This window comes from Capra hircus, assembly GCF_001704415.2.
Source record: "Capra hircus breed San Clemente chromosome X unlocalized genomic scaffold, ASM170441v1, whole genome shotgun sequence".
Classification (NCBI taxonomy): domain Eukaryota; kingdom Metazoa; phylum Chordata; class Mammalia; order Artiodactyla; family Bovidae; genus Capra; species Capra hircus.
In genome coordinates, this window is record NW_017189516.1 from 25,079,992 (window position 1) to 25,087,427 (window position 7,436).

A 7,436-nucleotide genomic window follows, 5' to 3' on the forward strand; every position below is an offset into this window, starting at 1 on the left:
GCATTGAGCCCTTGTAGGTCTTTCTATCGGGAAGTCTTAACGTTTATGCAAAGATAAAGGCAGATAAGATTCCCTCCCTTGTGACCATCCCCACAAGTTTTACTGAGTAGTGAAAAGCACAGTGAAATTAAAGCAGGCTTTTTGAGCTCAGTACCATCCACCAACCTATAACATACCTTTGTTCTCATTGGAAAAAAGGTGCAGAATAAGTAAAACAGACCTTGGGGGCTGAGAGTTGAGGCTAAGGGAGTGAGCAAATGGTCCCATTTGAAGAACTATCACTCAACTCTAAATAAGTATTACCAAATCTCCCAAATTAAAAATTTAAGATTTTTTATGTGTAACATCCTAGATTTCAATTTTGTCTTCTAATTAAATGAATTTTATAATACCATACATTCAAAGAAACCTGCCTGTGGGCCAGAAGTAGCTTTTCAGTCATCAGTTTGTATCCTCTTCTTGAAAACTCCTCATCCCTAATCATCTCAAGCTCAGAAGTGAGACTTGGACACTCTGGACAAGAAAGGGACCCTCTTTTCTTGTAAACATATACTGTATTACAGTTTGTATAGGAGAGCCTAGCCTTAGTTGATGTGCCCTAAGGCTATTAATAGGTGACTAATTGTCCCAATATTTCTATAACACTCTTATTTGTTGATGTTTTATTTGCTTCTCCTCTACCTCAGATGAAGGCTGATTCTATTGAATATGTATATTATGTGTAAGTATTTGAATTTTCAACATGTAAAAGTAGATGTTAATAGTTTACTGGACTCCTAACATCAACAATTGTTCTAGTATATAGCCAAATTTGTTTTTTTCACCCCTACCTACTTCCCACTCTAAAATTTCAGACATCATATTATCTGAATCATAAATACTTCAGAATATATCTTTAAAAGGCAAAGATGTTTAAAAATAAGCACGACATTACTAGCACACAGAAAATTTCCTTAATATCAAATTTCCACAATTGTCTAATAAGTATTTTTTTTTAAGTTTGTTCCGATTTTGATCTAAACAAGGCTCATATGTTGACTAGCATAATCAATATGAGGAGCCAGCTACGCTTAAGTAAAGAGTCTTCTTGATTAGAAAACAAAAACTCTGAGATAGAAATAAGCTTGCCTTGTTCTAATAACTGACAGATATCCAGCATAGCTAGGCATATTGGGGGTAGTAGTTAGCGGGGAAGGACAAGAGTAGAAAGGGAAAGACCACTTAAGGAAGGCTACTGTAGTGATGCAGGCAAAATGAGAGCCTGACTAGAATGTTAGGAGTAAATATGGAGACAAGGAAGTACGTTGATGAGTGAGGGGACGCTAATGACTCTCAGATTTCTGTTTTGGATTACTGGATATTTATAAGAATAGAAAGTTTGCCAAAATAACATATTTAGTAAGTAGGAAAAGCCCTCTGGAACCCAACCTCGGTAGGCAACCTGGGTATATATATATTTTTTTTCTGTTGCTGATATTCCACAAGTTCTTTGGAAGAGGCAGCTGAAGAAATGCCTTATTTATTGCCCTCCAGAGACTGGACTTCATTGCAAGGAGTTCCAGATATCTACTCGTCTCTGGTAGATATTCTCAGCAGAGAGCCATAAGGCTCTTATTTATCCAGATCTCTAGTATTCAGTGCAGCCCTTCATCTCCTCCAAGCTTATAGTCATACAAAGCAAGAAATATAGATACAACAATTTCCATTAAATATACAGTTAAGTCCCAGGTTTTCTTAAATTATTTATTTTTAATTGAAGGATAATTACAATATTGTGTTGGTTTCTGCCATATATCAGCATGGATCAGCCATAGGTATATATATGTTCCCTCCCTCTTGAGACTCCTTTACGTCTCCCACCCCATCCTGGTCCTCTAGGTTGGCACAGAGCCCTGGTTTGAGTTCCCTAGGTCATAAAGCAAATTCCCACTGGCTATCTATTTCATATATGGTAGTATATATGTTTCCATGCTACTCTCTCTATTCATCCCACCCTCTCCTTTGTACCCCTCCCTGTGTCCATAAGTCTGTTCTCTAGGTCTGCATCTCCACTGCTACCCTGCAAATAGGTTTATCAGTATCATGTTTCCAGATTCAATATATATGTATTAATATATGATATTTGTTTTTCTGACTTGCTTCACTCTGTGTAATAGGCTTGAGGTTCATCAACCTCATTAGCACTGACTCAAATGTATTCTTTTTATGGCTGAGTAACATTCCATCATATATATATGTACCACAGCTTCTTCATCTATTCATCTGTCAATGGACATCTAGGTTTTGTACATGTCCTGGTTATTGTAAATAGTGCTGCAATGAGCACTGGGGTACATATCTCTTTTTCAGTTATGGTTTTCTCAGGATATAAGCCCAGTAGTGTGTTTTTAGGGTTATATGGTAGTTTTATTCCTAGTTTATAAAGGAATCTCAATATTGTTCTCCACAGTAGCTGTATCAGTTTTATTCTCACCAACAGTGTGAGAGGTTGTCCTTTAATCCATCTGCCTCCAACATTTATTGTTTGTAGATTTTTTTGATGATAACCATTCTGACTGGTGTGAGGTGATATCTCATTGTAGTTTTGATTTGCATTTCTCTAATAATGAGTGATGTTGAGCATCTTTTCATGTGTTTATTAGCTATCTGTATATCTTCTTTGGAGGAATGTCCATTTAGGTCTTTTACCCACTATTTGACTAAGCAGTTTGTTTTTCTGGTATTTAATAGTATGAACTGCTCATTTGCTATTATTTTCTCCCATTCTGAGGGCTGCCTTTTCACTTTGTTTATAGTTTCCTTTACTGTGAAAAAGCTTTTAAGTTTAATTAAGTCACACGTGTTTATTTTTGTTTTTATTTCCATTACTCTAGGAGGTGGGTCATAGAGGATCTTCTTGTGATTTATGAAATACAATGTTCTGCCTATGTTTTCCTCCAAGAGATTTACAGTTTCTGGTCTTACATTTAGGTCTTTAATCCATTTTGAGTTTATCTTTGTATATGGTGTTAGGAAGTATTCTAATTTCATTCTTTTCCATGTAACTGTCCAGTTTTCCCAGCACCACCTATTGAAGAGACTATCTTTAACCCATTGTACATTCTTTTTTTTTAAATTATGTAATTGGAGGAAAATTATTTTATAATATTTTGATGGGTTTTGCCATACATCAACATGAATTGGCCATAGTTATGCATATGTCCCCCCTATCCTAAACTTTCTTCCCACCTCCCTCCCCACCCTGTCCCTCTGGGTTGCCCTAGAACACTAGCTTTAGGTGCCCTGCTTCATGCATTGAACTTGTACTAGCCATCTGTTTTACATAAAGTAATATAAATGTTTCAATGCTATTTATTGTCTCAAATCATCCCACCCTCAACTTCTCCCACTGAATCCAAAAACCTGTACTTTTCATCTGTGTCTCCTTTCCTGTCCTGCATGTAGGATCATTTGTATTGTCTTTCTAAATTATATATATATATATATATATATATATATATATATATATATATATATATAAAACTGTCTTTCTAAATTTAATAAGCTTCAGCTTCATCCACCTCATTAGAACTGACTCAAATGCATTACTTTTTATATTAACATTCAATTGTGTATATGTACCAGATTCCTTATCCATTCATCTGCCTATGGATATCTAAGTTGCTTCCATGTCTTAGCAATTGTAAATAGTGCTGTAATGAACATTGGGGCACATGTGTCTCTTTCAATTCTGGTTTCCTCAGTGGGATTGCTGGTTCATACGGCAGTTCTAGTCTCAGTTTTTTTAAGGAATCTCCACACTGTTCTCCATAGTGGTTGTACCAGTTTGCATTCCCACCAACAGCGTAAGTGGGTTCTCTTTTCCCCACACCCTCTTCAGCATTTATTTTTCATAGACTCTTTTTAACTTAATTTTTTTGATGATGGCCCTTCTGACTGGCATCAAATAATACTCATTGTGGTTTTGATTTGCATTTCTCTAATAATGAGTGATGTTGAGTATCTTTTCATGTGTTTATTAGCCATCTGTATGTCTCCTTTGGATAAAGGTCTGTTTAGGTCTTTTCCCCATTTTTTGATTGAATTGTTTGTTTTTCTGGTATTGAGCTGCATGAGCTGCTTTTATATTTTAGAGATTATTTTTTTGTCAGTTGTTTCATTTGCTATTATTTTCTCCCATTCTGAGGGTAGTCTTTTCACCATGCATATAGTTTCCTTCATTGTGCAAAAGCTTTTAAGTTTGATTAGGTCCCATTTTTTACTATTTTTAAAAATTTCCATTTCTCTGGGAGTTGGGTCATAGAGGATCTTGCTGTGATTTATGTCAGAGAGTGTTCTGCCTATATTTTCCTCTAAGATATTTATAGTTTCTGGTCTTACATTTAGATATTTAATCCATTTTGAGTTTATTTTTCTGTATGGTATCAGAAAGTGTTCTAATTTCATTCTTTTACACGTATTTGACCAATTTTCCCAGCACCACTTGATGATGGTATTTTCTCCATTGTATATTTTTGCCTCCTTTGTCAAAGATAAGATATCCAAAAAAAAAGGTAACATATGCATAGGTTCGTGGATTTATCACTAGACGTTCTATTTTATTCCATTTATTCTATATTTTTGTCTTTGTGCTAGTACCATACTCTCCTGATGACTGTAGCTTTGTAGTATATTCTGAAGTCAGGAAGGTTGATTTCTCCACTTCCATTCTTTTTTCAGAAGATTGTTTTGGCTATGCAAGGTCTTCTGTATTTCCATACAAATTGTGAAATTATTTGTTCCAGTTCTGTGAAAAATACCATTGGTAGTTTGATAGGGATTGCATTGAATCTATAGATTACTTTATGTAGCACACTCATTTTCACTGTATTTATTCTTCCAATCCACAAACATAGTATATTTCCCCATATACTTCTGTCATCTTTTATTTCTTTCATCAATGTTTTATGGTTTTCTATCTATAGGTGTTTTGTTTCCTTAGGTAAATTTATTCATAAGTATTTTATTCTTTTCATTGCCATGGTGAATGAAATATTTTCCATAATAATCTCTTTCTGATTTTCCATTGTTAGTAAATAGAAATGCAAGGGGTTTCTGTGTATTAATTTTATATTCTGTGACTTTACTATATTCATTGATTAGCTCTAGAAATTTTCTGGTGGCCTCTTTCTTCTATGTAGAGGATCATGTCATCTACAAATGGTGAGTGTCTTACTTCTTTGTTTCCAATCTGGTTTCCTTTTATTTCTTTTTCATCTCTGTTTGTTCTGGCTAGGACTTCCAAAGCTATGTTGAATAATAGTGGTGAGAGTGGGCACCCTTGTCTTGTTCCTGATTTTAGAGGAAATGCTTTCAAGCTTTTGCCATTGAAAATAACATTTTTTGTTGTTGTTGTTGTTGCTTGTTTTGGGGGGGGTTGTCAAATATGACTTTTAATCTGTTGAGATGTGTTCCTTCTGTGCCTACTTTCTGGAGAGTTTTCATCATAAATGGGTGTTTAATTTGGTCAAAGACTTCCTCTGTGTCTATTGGAATAATCATATGCTTTTTATCTTTCAATTTGTTATACGGTATATCACATTGATTTGTGTTTACTGAAGAATCCTTGAATGCCTGGAATAAAGCCCACTTGGATCATGATGTATCCTCTTTTTAATATGTTGTTGGATTCTGTTTGCTAGAATTTTGTTGAGGATTTGTGCATCTATGTACATCAGTGATATTGGCTTGTAACTGTCTTTTTTGTAATATCGTTGTCTGGTTTTGGTATCAGAGTGATGGTGGCCTCATAGTTCAGAAGTTTTCCTTCCTTTGCAATTTTCTGGAAGGAAAACAAGTTTCAGCAGGAAACATGTTAGTTCTTCAAATTTTTGGTAGAATTCACCAGTGAAGCCATCTGGGCCTGGGCTTTTGTTTGTTAGATCTTTTTTATAGTTTTGATTTCCATGCTTGTGATTGGTCTCTTCGTATTTTCTATTTCTTCCTGGTCCATTTATGGAAGGTTATACCTTTCTCTGAATGTGTCCTTTTCTTCCAAGTTGGCCATTTTATTGGCATATAGTTGATCATAGTAGTCTCTAATGATCATTTGTATTTCTATGTTGTTTGTTGTAATTTCTCCATTTCCATTTCTAACTTTATTAATTTGAGTCTTCTTTTTTTCTTGATGAGTCTGTCTAATGATTTGTCTATTTATCTTCTCAAAAAACCTACTTTTAGTTTTATTGATCTTTGCTATAGTCTCCTCTATTTCTTTTTCATTTATTTCTGCTATTTTTTTAAATGATTTCTTTCCTTCTATGAACTTTGGAGGTTTTTGGGGGGTTCTTTTTCTAGTTGCTTCAAGTGTAAGATTAGTTTGTTTATTTGATGTTTCTCTTATTTCTTCAGGTAGGCTTATATTGCTATGAACTTTCATCTTAGCACTGATTTTAATGAATCCCAGAGGTTTTGGGTTGTCATGTTTTCATTATCATTTGTTTCTAGGCATATTTTGATTTCTGTTTTGATTTCTTCAGTGATCTGTTGGTTATTCAGAAGCCTGTTGTTTAGCCTGCATGTGTTTGTGGTTTTTTTTAATAATTTCTTTCCTGTAGTTGATATCTAATCTTATAGCATTGTGATCAGAACAGATACTTGAAATGATATCAATATTTTTTTTTCAATTTACCTAGGCTTCATTTGTGGTCCAGAATGTGATATATCCTGGAGAATGTTCCATGTGCACTTGAGAAAATGGTGAAATCCATTGTTTTGGAGTGCAATGCCCTGTAGATATCAACTATGTCCAACCGGTCTAATGTATCATTTGAAGCTTGTTTTTCCTTGGTGGTTTTCTGTTTGGATGATCTGTCCATTAATGTGATAAAGTATTAACGTCCCCCACTATTATTGTGTTACTGTCACGTTTCCCCTAATAGTTGTTACCTGTCCAGTTTCCCCAGCAGAACTAATTGAAGAGACTATCTTTGTACTGTTGTATATTTTTGCCTCCTTTATCATAAATAAGTTATATACCTGTGCGTGGGTTTGTCTCTGGACTTACTACGTTGTTCCATTGGTCTATATTTCTGTTTTTGTTCCAATACCATACTGTTTTGAGGACTGTAACTTTCTTATATAGCCTGAAGTCAGGAAGGTTGTTTCCTCCAGCTCCATTCTTCTTTCTCAATATTGCTTTGGCTATTTGGGGTGTTTTGTGTTTCTATATGAATTGTGAGATTTCTTGTTCTAGTTCTGTGAAAAATACCATTAGCAATTCAATACAGGTTGCATTGAATCTGTTGATTTCATTTGGTAGTGTAGTCATATTCATAATATTGATTTTTCCAACACAAGAACATGGAATATCTCTTTGTCTGTTTATATTGTATTTGATTTCTTTTATCAGTGTCTTACAGTTGTCTGTATATAGCTCTTTTGTCTCCTTAGGTAGG